Below are 15658 nucleotides of genomic sequence, written 5' to 3'. Positions count from 1 at the left end.
AGAAACTAGAAATAACACTGGACAGGAATTAAAACACAAACACAGGAAAACCCAAACATGACCAAATTATCAGTAGAAGGCCTAACAATACTAAAACATTCTGACAGACTTTTGAGTGTGTAATGATCTTTATTCTCAATGAAACTTGCTTGTGAGCGTCATTTATTGACTAGGCGTCAACCTGCAGTCCATACATATCTTAGACTTAGACTTCCTTTGTATTGTCATTCAAATTTGAACTTTACAGTACAGATAAGAACAACATTTTGTTGCATTAGCTCATGGTAGTGCAGGATAAAAAAGCAATAAGGTGCAGATATAAATAAATAGATTACTGTACAGATAAATATATTGCACTTTTGCATATGCATCCAGGTTTATGGATGCATGTTATACTGTCTTTATATTATATTATATCTCCTATGTGTGACTGCCATCTACCGGTCACACTTATCTTTACACAATGTACATATCTCCTATGTGTGACTGCCATCTACCAGTCACACTTATCTTTACACAATGTACCAAATAAAATAGTTTCGAGGTCGGTAAGCACTATCAGAATTATTCCGTACATAAGGCACACTGCCGATATTTGAGAAAATGAAAGGGTCTTAGTGTCACGTCTGTGTGATCATGTTTTTGTTTTGGCCATGTGTTGTTTGTTTTTTGGACTCTTTTTAGTTCCTGGTTGCGCTTCCTTGTTTGTTTGTTTCCCTAGCAACTCATTCGTTTTCACCTGTCCTGTCACGCACCTGTTTCCCGTTTTGAGTCACGCACCTGTTTTCACTGATCATGTCACTATTTAAATCTGTCATTTTCCGTTGGTCTTTCTGGCGACATCACATTCATGCTCCACATTTATGCTCCGCACACTTTTTCATCACGCTTCTTCATACCCTGTTCACAGTTCCCTGTCAAGTAAGTTTTTGTTTAATGTCTATAGTTCCCCGCCTTTGTGCGCGCCTTTTGTTTTCACAGTCGAGTTTTTTTACCTCCGCTGTGAGCGCCTTTTGTTTGTACTTTTTTTGAGTTAGAATTAAAAATGTATTTGAATTCACGGGAGAACAAACCACGCCAAGGACCCAGTCTTGACACTTAGGTGCGTATTATATTCCAAAAAATATGGTATATTAGTTGATTTATGTTTTACCTTTTATAAAGCTTTTGGATGTAAGCCGGTATAATTACATTTTTGTATTTTTACTGATATCAGACCGATATCTGATATCAATATCAGATCGGGACAGCCCTATTTCTAATGGTTGGAGTAGTCATGTGACCATTTAGCTGTTGATGCTCGCACGCCTTGCAGAGGCTGGGGGGCTCGGAATAGATGATAGTAAGCTCCCGTCACTAACCTCTCACCATATGCTCATCTAACTTGCCGCCGTCCTGCAGGAGCCGGTGCCAGCATGCGGTGGAAGCGGCAAATAATAGCCGCGGGGTCTGGAATGACACAAAAACCCAAACAAGGCAGCAATTCTGTCACAACAGCTTCCAGCGGAGAGAGGATTTTTGCTTCTTGGTCTGTGGAGCGCTGCCTCCTCAAAGCGGCGAGCTATGTTTAGGCCACCAGGCGAGAGCTTCTTACCGTGCCTACGCTTGATCAGCACGAAATTACACCTCAAGGTGTGAAAGCAACAAAAAGCCGCATCAAGGTCTCGGTCCTGCACCTACTTCGGCGTCCCAAACCTCCCTCTGCAGACATGTTTAAACGCACACATACTTCTCTCTTTAAAGCCGGTCTTTTGATGGGTCCGCTTCCCTCAGAGAGGATCCATGTTTCAACTCCGGCAGCCTTCTGCCGCCATGTTTAATTGCACGTCGTAGGACAAGGTGTGAGAGCGAGGTCCTCCCGGGATCGCATCGCTTTTCAGAGACGTAATGGAAAGTGCGAAGAGGACACAAGAGGTCACTTTGCCAAATTGTCAGCTTGGATTCTTGGAACTATTCATGCCCATCCAGACAACACTGAGAGGAGATTAAAGGGAAGGTACACAATTTCTCTGCAAGATGACGAGCAGGTGAACCCCGAAAAAAGGTGATTTGCAGGAGGGGTTTTGTTTTGAGTTAGAAGCATATGGAATCTTTCTACTCAGCAACGTCACAGAGCATAACGACAACCATATGTTCGTGACTTTTCAAATTAAAGCATCAACAGACATATTTTTAATGACATTAAGTCAGGTGTAGTCATTTGCAGGTGTCGGGTCTGATTGCAGATTGACAGGTTGCGGTGCTAATGGGTCAAATGCCTGGGTTCGAAGAGCAAGTAAACAATGTTCTAAATATTAAAATTACATTTGGAAAAACAACCATTATTTGACCTTAGTGTCTCCCTGGACCTCTTTCAGAGATGTGTGAAAATGGAAAAAGATGAAGAAACAATGTATATTTTTTGTTTTAATATATTTTCTGTAGTAGAACAAACATGACACAAACCTTCCTAATTGTTAGAAATCCCACTGTTTACATCAGGGGTGTCAAACTCATTTTAGCTCAGGGGCCGCATGGAGAACCATCTATTCCTACGTGGGCCGGACTGGTAAAATCATGGCATAATAACTTTAAAATACAACTACGGCAACTTCAGATTGTTTTCTTGGTTTTACTTTGGCCTAAAATAGAACAAGCACATTCTGAAAAAAGGACATATCACATATGATCCTCTTGACAAAACAATTCAAGTTAGTTGAAAAATCTGCGGAAAAAAAATGGTACAGTTTCAAAAACTCCATGAAGAACACAATGAATTTAGACTTAATCTCAGTGTATCTACAAAGCAATTCAACTTTAAGTCACAGCCCATGTAGGATTGAACAAAAAACATAAGAAAGCATAAATAAAAACTCCTCTATGTATCAACTACCTCATTTGTCTTTCCACTGTTCACTTTCTTTGAATTTTCACAGAAGAAACTAATTTTCACAGAACCATATCAATGTGTCTCATGCAGCATTTTAAGTGGGGTTACCAATTGTTTATTTTACTCCTGTGTGTTTTACGTTGGGTCAGGGGAGAGGAGTCCCAGCCCCGCTACTGTGTACCTCTTGCTTGGTATACTTGCTCGCCCCAATATAAACAATTTGCTTGCCTAACAGAATTGCTATTCCGACATCCAGTGGACACATTTAGAAAAACAGTTTATTTAATTTTAAAATGCAGCTCAATTTTACACTGACTCATCTCGCGGGCCGGATTGAACCTGTTCGAGGGCCTGATCCGGCCCACGGGCCGCATGTTTGACATCCCTGGTTTACATTATACACGGCTCACTGATGAGAGTATTTGGCATGCACCGTTTTGTCCTACTAATTACAGCGATCCTTGAACTCATCATAGTTTGTTTACATGTACAACTTTCTCCGATGCTGCCACCGAAAGAGGTGTTTTATGCCACTCCTTCTTTGTCTTATTTTGTCCACCAAACGTTTGATGCTATGCTGATATTCAGTGTTTTATCGTTCATAGTTAATATTGTAAATCCCAGATTCTTTATTTTCATGTTCATTCCGGGTGTCTCATTCAGTAAAAAAAGTTAAAATTCCATTCCGTTTTTTAAGGCGGTCTGTCAAAACGTTTTTAGCATTCAGACATTATTGTGACGTTTTGTATTAGTGTTCCTAAAAATCCGATATACCGGCCCCAGACACATTTTTTCTCTAAATTTGGCCCCCCATGAGTGTATGTATGCATATGTGTTTGTATATGTTTTTGTTCAACCAGAGTTTCAGTCAATCCTTTGCAGGTTTCAGGTCGGATTAAGGAGAAACATGTTAAATGGGTTAAATGTGCGGCCTCACATAACTCAGTACAAGATTAGACAGCTAAAAACATCAAATCATCATAACAGATATTTTTTTCCAACCAGAGTTTCAATCAATCAGGTGTACACCTTTGCAGGTGTCGGGACTGATTGGGGATCGAAGGTTTGCATCGCTAATGGTTTAAATGTGCGGATTAGCAGTAAGTAATTGATGCAACAGATATTAACATCAAAGCATCACCACATATTTATTTTCTCCACCAGAGGTTCATTAAACCATGTGTATTTCTTTGCAGGTGTCGGGTCTGATTTGGGATCAATGGGTTGCGTCGCTAATAAGTCAAATGAGCGGATTAGCGGAGTAAGTACAAGATGTGATAGATATTAACATCAAAGCATCACAACAGATGCATGTTACCACCAGAGCTTCATTTAATCATGGATACTTCTTTGCAGGTGTCGGGTTTGATTGGGGATCAATGGGTTGTTTCGCTAATACATCAAATGTGCGGATTAGCAAAGTATTAATGTGATTGACATTAACATCAAAGCACTACAACAGATGTATTTTTCCACCAGAGCTTCATTAAATCCTGTATATTTCTTTGCCGGTGTCGGGTCTGATTGGGGATCAACGGGTTGTGTTGCTAGTAAGTCAAATGTGCAGATTAGCAGAGTAAGTACAAGATGTGATAGATATTAATATCAAAGCACCACAACAGATGCATTTTTCCACCAGAGCTTTATTTAATCATGGATACCTTTTTGCGGGTGTCGGGTCTGAATGGGGATCAACGGGTTGTGGTACTTACAGGTTAAATGTATGGTTTAGAAAAGCAAGTAAAAAATATTTTACATATTACAATGAAAGCAGCAAAACAAACATGTTCTCAACCAAGGCTTCATCTAATCATGGATACTTCTTTGCAGGTGTCGGGTCTGATTGGGGATCAACGGATTGTGGTACTAACGGGTTAAATGTGTGGTTTAGAAAAGCAAGTAAAAGATGTTTTAGATATTACAATGAAAGCAGCAAAACAAACATGTTATCGACTACAGCGTCATTCAATCGGGTGTAATATTTGCAGGTGTCGGGTATGATTGCAGATTAGCTTGTTGCAGTGATAAATGTGAGTCATAGTGTGGTTTAGAAAAGCAAATATAAGATGTTGTAGATATTAAAATGAAAGCAGAAAAGCACACATTGTTTCGACTAAAGCCTCGTTAAATCAAATGTTCTGCTTGGCAGGTGTCGGGTCTGATCCCAGAACAACAGTCTGTAGTGTTAATGGGTCAACTGTGCAGTTTGGAAAAGTACATGATCCTTAAGATATTACAAGTAAAGCAGCAACAGATGGGTTTTATTATTGACATTAGATTTGTGCGGTAGATAATTGGAGATGTCGGGTCTGATCGCTGATTGCCATTGCGATAGTATTGCATGAAATGTGCGGATGTGGTGTTGAATATCAACGGAATGAGTATCTACAAAGCCTACTTGATGAATGAAAAGATTCGGAGGTGTGTCTCAGTACTTTTCTCCGTACAGTCGTCCTTTATGGTAAGACCGCCAAAGGACGGCAATGAAAGCAGCAAAACAAACATGTTCTCGACTAGAGCGTCATTCAATCGGGTGTAATATTTGCATGTGTCGGGTATGATTGCAGATTTGCTTGTTGCAGTGCTAAATGTGGGTCATAAGTGTGGTTTACAAAAGCAAGTAAACAATGTTTTAGATAGTACAATGAAGGCAGCGAAACAAACATTTTCTCGACTAGAGCTTCATTTAATCATGGATACTTCTTTGCAGGTGTCGGGTCTGATTGGGGATCAACGGGTTGTGGTACTAACGGGTTAAATGTGTGTTTAAAAAAGCAAGTAAACAATGTTTTAGATATTACAATGAAAGCAGCAAAACAAACATTTTCTGGACTAGAGCGTCATTCAATCGGGTGTAATATTTGCATGTGTCGGGTATGAATTGCGGATTAGCTTGTTGCAGTGCTAAATGTGGGTCATAAGTGTGGTTTAGAAAAGCGAGTATAAGATGTTGTAGGTATTAAAATGAAAGCAGAAAAGCACACATTGTTCCGACTAAAGCCTCATTAAATCAAATGTTCTGCTTGGCAGGTGTCGGGTCTGATTCCAGAACAACAGTCTGTAGTGTTAATGGGTCAACTGCGCAGTTTGGAAAAGTACATGATCCATAAGATACTACAATTAAAGCAGCAACAGATGGGTTTTATTATTGACATTAGATATGTGCGGTAGATAATTGGAGATGTCGGGTCTGATCGCCGATCGTCATTGCGGTGGTAATGGATAAAATGTGCGGATGTGGTGTTGAACATCAACGGGATGATTATCTACAAAGCCTACTTGATGAATGAAAAGATTCGGAGGTGTGTCTCAGTACTTTTCTCCTTACAGTCGTCCTTTATGGTAAGACCGCCATTTTCTCGACTCGAGCTTCATTTAATCATGGATACTTCTTTGCAGGTGTCGGGTCTGATTAGGGATCAACGGTTGTGGTACTAACAGGTTAAATGTGTGGTTTAAAAAAGCAAGTAAATAATGTTTTAGATATTACAATGAAAGCAGCAAAACAAACATTTTCTCGACTAGAGCGTCATTCAATCGGGTGTAATATTTCCGTGTGTTCGGGTATGATTGCAGATTAGCTTGTTGCAGTGCTAAATGTGGGTCATAAGTGTGGTTTAGAAAAGCGAGTATAAGATGTTGCAGATATTAAAATGAAAGCAGAAAAGCACACATGTTCTCGACTAGAGCGTCATTCAATCGGGTGTAATATTTGCATGTGTCGGGTATGATTGCAGATTTGCTTGTTGCAGTGCTAAATGTGGGTCATAAGTGTGGTTTACAAAAGCAAGTAAACAATGTTTTAGATAGTACAATGAAGGCAGCGAAACAAACATTTTCTCGACTAGAGCTTCATTTAATCATGGATACTTCTTTGCAGGTGTCGGGTCTGATTAGGGATTAACGGGTTGTGGTACTAACAGGTTAAATGAGTGGTTTAAAAAAGCAAGTAAACAATGTTATAGATATTACAATGAAAGCAGCAAAACAAACATTTTTTCGACTAGAGCGTCATTCAATCGGGTGTAATATTTCCGTGTGTTCGGGTATGATTGCAGATTAGCTTGTTGCAGTGCTAAATGTGGGTCATAAGTGTGGTTTAGAAAAGCGAGTATAAGATGTTGTAGGTATTAAAATGAAAGCAGAAAAGCACACATTGTTTCGACTAAAGCCTCCTTAAACCAAATGTTCTGCTTGGCAGGTGTCGGGTCTGATCCCAGAACAACAGTCTGTAGTGTTAATGGGTCAACTGTGCAGTTTGGAAAAGTACATGATCCTTAAGATATTACAAGTAAAGCAGCAACAGATGGCTTTTATTATTGACATTAGATTTGTGCGGTAGATACTTGGAGATGTCGGGTCTGATCGCTGATTGCCATTGCGATAGTATTGCATGAAATGTGCGGATGTGGTGTTGAACATCAACGGGATGATTATCTACAAAGCCTACTTGATGAATGAAAAGATTCGGAGGTGTTTCTCAGTACTTTTCTCCTTACAGTCGTCCTTTATGGTAAGACCGCCAAAGGACGCCAATGAAAGCAGCGAAACAAACATTTTCTCGACTAGAGCTTCATTTAATCATGGATACTTCTTTGCAGGTGTCGGGTCTGATTGGGTTGTGGTACTAACGGGTTAAACGTGTGGTTTAAAAAAGCAAGTAAACAATGTTTTAGATATTACAATGAAAGTAGCAAAACAAACATTTTCTCGACTACAGCGTCATTCAATAATATTTGCGTGTGTCGGGTATGATTGCAAATTAGCTTGTTGCAGTTGGTTTAGAAAAGCGAGTATAGTATGTTGTAGATATTAAAATGAAAGCAGAAAAGCACACATTGTTTCGACTAAAGCCTCGTTAAATCAAATGTTCTGCTTGGCAGGTGTCGGGTCTGATCCCAGAACAACAGTCTGTAGTGTTAATGGGTCAACTGTGCAGTTTGGAAAAGTACATGATCCGTAAGATACTACAATTAAAGCAGCAACAGATGGGTTTTATTATTGACATTAGATATGTGCGGTAGATAATTGGAGATGTCGGGTCTGATCGCCGATCGTCATTGCGGTGGCAATGGATAAAATGTGCGGATGTGGTGTTGAACATCAACGGGATGATTATCTACAAAGCCTACTTGATGAATGAAAAGATTCGGAGGTGTGTCCCAGTACTTTTCTCCTTTTTTAGTGTGTGTGAATTATGTTTATATAGCGCTTTTCTCTAGTGACTCAAAGCGCTTTACATAGTAAAACCCAGTATCTAAGTTACATTTAAACCAGTGTGGGTGACACTGGGAGCAAGTGGGTTAAGTGTCTTGCCCAAGGACACAACGGCAGTGACTAGTATGGCGGAAGCGGGGATCGAACCCGGAACCCTCAAGTTGCCGGCACAGCCAACCGAGCTATGCCGCACCCTTACAGTCGTCCTTTATGGTAAAACCGCCAAAGGACGCCATCTTTGCCAAACTACTGTCACAAAGCGATGAAGACAGGCAGCCCGGAGGCGGCGTGGCGAGCGTTGATGGAGGTCGCTGGGCGCGGGGGGCTGAGCTTTGAGGCAGATGAATCACCCCCGTTCTGCGGCTTCCTCTGAGGAGCGCCAGCGAGCATCATGGCGGCCAGGGAGGGACGGGCGAGCCTAAGGTCGCCTCAGTGCTGGTCACTGAAACAGTGATGGACCTCCTGCGCTAAATGGGTGCAAGGTGACGGATTTAAAAACCCTCTGAGGTAAAGTTGGTGTGATTTCCGTCTTGGGAGGTTTTTGTATCCATTGAAAAAGCGCTTTTGGGAGGCGGGGTCCACTTCGCCGCCGTGATCGGACTCGAGCTTTATGGCCGCCCGGGGAAATCAGCAGACACCAAAGTGTGTGCGTGCATCGAGCAAAATGGGCTCCGAAAGGTGGACGCCGTGACGTGTGTTGATGTCTTGAATAGAAGCCGACGGAAGCTGAGATGGAGATTATTCTGATGTGCGGAGGCAAAGGTGGCTGGAAGTGTGAGATCAGAGATAAAGCGACTAAATTCCACAAGTTATTAGACGGGACTGGAGGACTTTTCTAATGTGTGTGAATCAATACGCAGATCACGCGCCGTTTTGCCTGAAGAATCGCGTGTCAAATGTCAATGAAAGAATGACTTCATATGCAGTTTTACCGCCAGCGTATTCCCAGCCCCTTCCTGCTCTGTCACTGACAAGAACATAATGGCAGATTTACCCTGACAAATGTGCTCAGGGCTCGAATTTAAGCAGAAGCGGCTTATAGGTTTGAATGATGGTTGTGGCCCCCGTCTGCTGTTTTGGGACCCCTGCTGGAGAAGACCACTGTTCTGCTGGACTTGTGCAACTGCTGGGACAGGACTAAGGAAGAAGATAGACTGATGAAGATGACTCAAAGGAATATGATTCATTTGCATGTAGGGATGTCCGACAATGGCTTTTTGCCGATATCCGATATTCCGATATTGTCCAACGCTTTAATTACCGATACCGATATCAACCGATACCGATATCAACCGATACACTACCGTTCAAAAGTTTGGGGTCACCCAAACAATTTTGTGGAATAGCCTTCATTTCTAAGAACAATAATAGACTGTCGAGTTTCAGATGAAAGTTCTCTTTTTCTGGCCATTTTGAGCGTTTAATTGACCCCACAAATGTGATGCTCCAGAAACTCAATCTGCTCAAAGGAAGGTCAGTTTTGTAGCTTCTGTAACGAGCTAAACTGTTTTCAGATGTGTGAACATGATTGCACAAGGGTTTTCTAATCATCAATTAGCCTTCTGAGCCAATGAGCAAACACATTGTACCATGAGAACACTGGAGTGATAGTTTCTGGAAATGGGCCTCTATACACCTATGTAGATATTGCACCAAAAACCAGACATTTGCAGCTAGAATAGTCATTTACCACATTAGCAATGTATAGAGTGTATTTCTTTAAAGTTAAGACTAGTTTAAAGTTATCTTCATTGAAAAGTACAGTGCTTTTCCTTCAAAAATAAGGACATTTCAATGTGACCCCAAACTTTTGAACGGTAGTATATATACAGTCGTGGAATTAACACATTATTATGCCTAATTTGGACAACCAGGTATGGTGAAGATAAGGTACTTTTAAAAAAAAATTATAAAATAAAATGAGATGAATACATTAAAAACATTTTCTTGAATAAAAAAGAAAGTAAAGCAATGTAAAAACAGTTACATAGAAACTAGTAATTAATGAAAATGAGTCAAATTAACTGTTAAAGGTTAGTACTATTAGTGGACCAGCAGCATGCACAATCATGTGTGCTTACGGACTGTATCCCTTGCAGACTGTATCGATATATATTGATATATAATGTAGGAAACAGAATATTAATAACAGAAAGAAACAACCCTTTTGTGTGAATGAGTGTAAATGGGGGTGGGAGGTTTGTTGGGTTGGTGCACTAATTGTAAGTGTATCTTGTGTTTTTTATGTTGATTTAATAAAAAAACAAAAAAAAAAACGATACCGATAAAAAAAACAAAAACGATACCGATAATTTCCGATATTACATTTTAACGCATTTATCGGCCGATGTTATCGGACATCTCTATTTGCATGTCTAACCAGTTTCTATTTTAACATTCCTCTTGTAATTCTCACCTTCCGTCTTTTTTTAATTTAAAAACATTTTCTTTTAGCATCGCAGAGACCACATTTTAGTTCACACATCCAATTTCGAGTAAAATACAGTTAAGTTGTCCAACAAGTCAGTCCTCCGTGCGTTTGTGCTACCAGGATTGCAAACCCCGCAGGGTTGATTATACATCTTTTAAAACTGACTTTAAAAACAATGTGCAAAATAGTTGTATTGGTAAATGATGTCTAACGTTGGATCCATGTTGTTGTTTGGGAAATGCCCAAATTTCAAAGGTCAAATCAACGTCAGAACCCGACATTGATCAAACGTCGCCAAAAAGCATGTTGTTTCAACGTTATGTTTGAGTTGCTCAACATCAGGACCTAATGCGACAAGTTCTCAACGTTATTGTAATGTCTTGTAGACAGATATCAGAATCGAATTATGTCTGGATATGAAAAATAAATGTAACATTTTTAAGTTTTGCTTACTATTATTATTTTTGTTTTATTTATTATATTTTTGTATCTTTGTAAAAAAAAATAAAATAAAAATAAAAATATATATATATATATATATATATATATATTAAAAAAAATATATATATATATACATATACAGTTACGATCAAAAGTTTACATACACTTGTAAAGAACATAATGTCATGGCTGTCTTGAGTTTCCAATCATTTCTACAACTCTTATTTTTTTGTGATAGAATGATTGGAGCACATAAATTGTTTGTCACAAATAACATTCATGAAGTTTGGTTATTTTATGAATTTATTATGGGTCTACTGAAAATGTGACCAAATCTGCTGGGTCAAAAGTATACATACAGCAATGTTAATATTTGGTTACATGTCCCTTGGCAAGTTTCACTGCAATAAGGCACTTTTGGTAGCCATCCACAAGCTTCTGGAAAGCTTCTGGTTGAATTTGTGACCACTACTCCTGACAAAATTGCTGCAGTTCAGCTAAATGTGTTGGTTTTCTGACATGGACTTGTTTCTTCAGCATTGTCCACACGTTTAAGTCAGGACTTTGGGAAGGCCATTCTAAAACCTTAATTCTAGCCTGATTTAGCCATTCCTTTACCACTTTTGACATGTGTTTGGGGTCATTGCCCTGTTGGAACACCCAACTGCGCCCAAGACCCAACCTCCGGGCTGATGATTTTAGGTTGTCCTGAAGAATTTGGAGGTAATCCTCCTTTTTCATTGTCCCATTTACTCTCTGTAAAGCACCAGTTCTATTGGCAGCAAAACAGGCCCAGAGCATAATACTACCACCACCATGCTTGACGGTAGGGGTGGTGTTCTTGGGATTAGAGGCCTCACCTTTTCTCTTCCAAACATATTGCTGGGTATTATGGCCAAACAACTAAATTTTTGTTTCTTCTGACCACAGGTCTTATCTTTGTCCATTTGATGAGTTACGGTACTAATAGGTCAAATGTCTGGCTTAGAATGGTGAGTACACAATGTTGTAGATACTGAAACCAAAGCTGCAAAACAGACCCATTTTTTCAACAAGAGCATTTTTCAATCAGATGTAGTTACTTTAAGATGCCGGGTCTGATTGTGGCTTGACATGGTGCTAAACTAACTACACTTCTAAATGTGCGGTTTAGAAAAGTAGGTATATAATGTTGTAGATTAGGGATGTCCGATAATGGCTTTTTGCCGATATCCGATATTCCGATATTGTCCAACTCTTTAATTACAGATACCAACCGATACCGATATCAACCGATATATGCAGTCGTGGAATTAACACATTATTTATTATGCCTAATTTGGACAACCATGTATGGTGAAGATAAGGTACTTTTAAAAAAATAATAAAAAATAAAATGAATAAAGTAAAAACATTTTCTTGAATAAAAAAGAAAGTAAAACAATATAAAAACAGTTACATAGAAACTAGTAATTAATGAAAATTAGTAAAATTAACTGTTAAAGGTTAGTACTATTAGTGGACCAGCAGCACGCACAATCATGTGTGCTTACGGACTGTATCCCTTGCAGACTGTATCGATATATATTGATATATAATGTAGGAACCACAATATTAATAATAGAAAGAAACAACCCTTTTGTGTGAATGAGTGTAAATGGGGGAGGGAGGTTTTTTGGGTTGGTGCACTAATTGTTAGTGTATCTTGTGTTTTTTATGTTGATTTAATTAAAAAAACAAAAACAAAACAAAAAAAACCCGATACCGATAATAAAAAAACTGATACCGATAATTTCCGATATTACATGTTTACACATTTATCTCTATTGTAGATATTAAACATACCTTTTTATTGACTCTACCTTAGGTCAGTAATTATTTGTATGTTTCAGGTCTGATAGTAGATCGACGGGTTGCGGTAGTAATGAGTTGAATGTTGGGACTCCAATCTCTACCATCATTTCTAATTTCTAAGTAGATCATTTGTCCCTGATATCGCACATTAATCCATCAATTAAAAAACACAAAATTACAAGCTTTTGTGCATGTTTTAAGTTTGGACACAAAGCTATTTTGAGCTATTTACAGAATGACTTGATTTAATCTCGTTTCCTCCTCATATTTCCATGGTTAGAGATTTTTTTGGGCGACAAATTGGTTACCCCACAGTTTTCTACTCTCTGATGCCACTCAGGCCCCGCCCCCTGCCGGTGTTCCGACATCCCGCAGTGTCGTCTAGCTGCGTGAAAGCGACCCCGTGCACGGAACCGAGGGTGGGAGATCTGAATATTTATTCGCTTACATGCAGAAGTGACACTTTTATCTGCATTCCCGCCAGCCGGGCACAGCCGGAGGGTCGCCGCCACGGCTTCATAACTTAAATCTGATATTGGGAAACAAAACACTGCAGTGAAAAGAGCGTGTGGCGCGGGTCATGGGCGGAAAGGCTTTGTGTCGCCAAGGACGCGGGTTGTCCTCCCTCGGCGATTGTCGCCAGTCGCTAATTAGTAAATACCCGCGCTAATGAACACACGGCGCGTTAAACCACAGGACAGTAAACAAAAAAAACAAAAAAAATTTAAAAACACTCCTGTGATGCTTGGTGGCGTTTCTTTGCGACAAGCATGGCATTCATTCTGGTGTAGTTACAGTACTTGCAGGTGTCGGGTCTGATTGCTCGACGGCGTGTTGTGCAGCGGCCCAAATGGGCCCAATGTACTGCTTGGAAGAGCAAGTATACAATGTTTCCAGACATTACAGTCAAAGCAGCAAAGCACACAAACACTACATTTAATATGCTGTGGTTGCTTGCAGGTGTCGGGTCTGATTGCGGATCGACGGGTTGCGGTACTAATGGTTTAAATGTTTAGAAAAGCAAGTATATAATGTTGAAGGTATTAAAATCAAAGCAACAACAGACATTTGTTTTCATTTTATATTAGGCCAGTAAATATTTGATGATGATGATGATGATAATGATGATGATGGATATAATGATGATGATAATGATGATGATGATGATGATGCTAATGATGATGATGATAATGATAATGATGATGATGATAATGATGATGTAAATAATGATGATGCTAATGATGATGATAATAATAATGATGATAAAGATGGTGATGATAAAGATGATGATGTTAATGATGATGATAATAATGATGATGATGATAATAATAATAATGATGATGATGATGATGATAATGATGAAGATTATGTTGATAATGATGAATGATGATAATGATGATGAAAATGGTGATGATGATAATGATGATGAAGATGATGATGTTAATGATGATGATAATGATGATGATGATGAAGATGATGACGATAATGATGATGATGATAATAATGATGATAAAGATGATAATGATGGTGATGATGAAGATGATGATGCTGGTAATGATGCTGATAATGACGATGATGATGATAATGTAAATGATTATGCTAATGATGATGATGATGAAGATGATGATGCTGATAATGATGATGATGATGATAATGATGATGATAATGATAATGATGAAGATTATGATGATAATAATGAATGATGATAATGATGATGATAATGGTGATGATGATAATAATGATGATGAAGATGATGATGATAATGATGATAATGATGATGATGATGATGATAAAGATGATGATGATGAAGCTGATGACGATAATGATGATGATGATGATGATAAAGATGTTAATGATGGTGATGATAATGATGATGATGTTAATGATGATGATAATGATAATGATGATGTTGATGATAATGATGATGATGATGAAGATGATGATGCTGATAATGATGCTGATAATGATGATGATGATAATGATGATGATGATGATAATGATGATGTAAATAATGATTATGCTAATGATGATGATGATGATGATAATAATGATGATGATAAAGATGATGACGTTAATGATGATGATAATGATGATAATGATGAAGATTATGATGATAATGATGATTGATGATAATGGTGATGATGATAATAATGATGATGAAGATGATGATGATGATGATAATGATGACGATGACAATAATGATGATCATAATAATAATAATGATGATGCTAATGATGGTGATAATGATGATGATAAAGATGATAATGATGATGATGAAGATAATAATGATAATGATGATGATTATCATCACGCAGTGATAATGATGATGATGATAAAGATGATAATGATGATGGTAAAGATGATGATGTTAATGATGATGGTAATGATGATGATGATGAAGATAATGATGATAATGATGATGTAATGGTGATGATGATAATAATGATGATGATGAAGATGATGATGAAGATGATGACGATAATGATGACGATGATGACAATGATGACGATTACATTTATATTGCACTTTTTTCTACTGACTCAAAGCGCGTGACACTGAGAACCCGTTATTTGTTCAGTCCACATTCACACCTTGATGTTGGTAAGCTACATCGGGAGCCACAGCGGCCTGAGTGTAGATTTGCATGTTTCGGGTCTGGCCCTGAATCAATGGGTTGCGGTACTGATGCGTTAAACGTGCGGTTTAGAGGCAGAAGTGTAAAATGTTTTAGACACTAAAATCAAGGTAGCAAAAGACATTTTCATGACATGAAATTATGTTAGTAGTTATTAGCATGTGTCGGGTCTGATTGCGAATCGACGGGTTGCGTTACTAATGGGTTAAACGTGCGGATTAGAGGCACAAGT

Source organism: Entelurus aequoreus, linkage group LG12, assembly GCF_033978785.1.
Source record: "Entelurus aequoreus isolate RoL-2023_Sb linkage group LG12, RoL_Eaeq_v1.1, whole genome shotgun sequence".
Lineage (NCBI taxonomy): Eukaryota > Metazoa > Chordata > Actinopteri > Syngnathiformes > Syngnathidae > Entelurus > Entelurus aequoreus.
The sequence above is the reverse complement of the archived record's forward strand: the minus strand, read 5'-3'. Positions refer to the sequence as shown.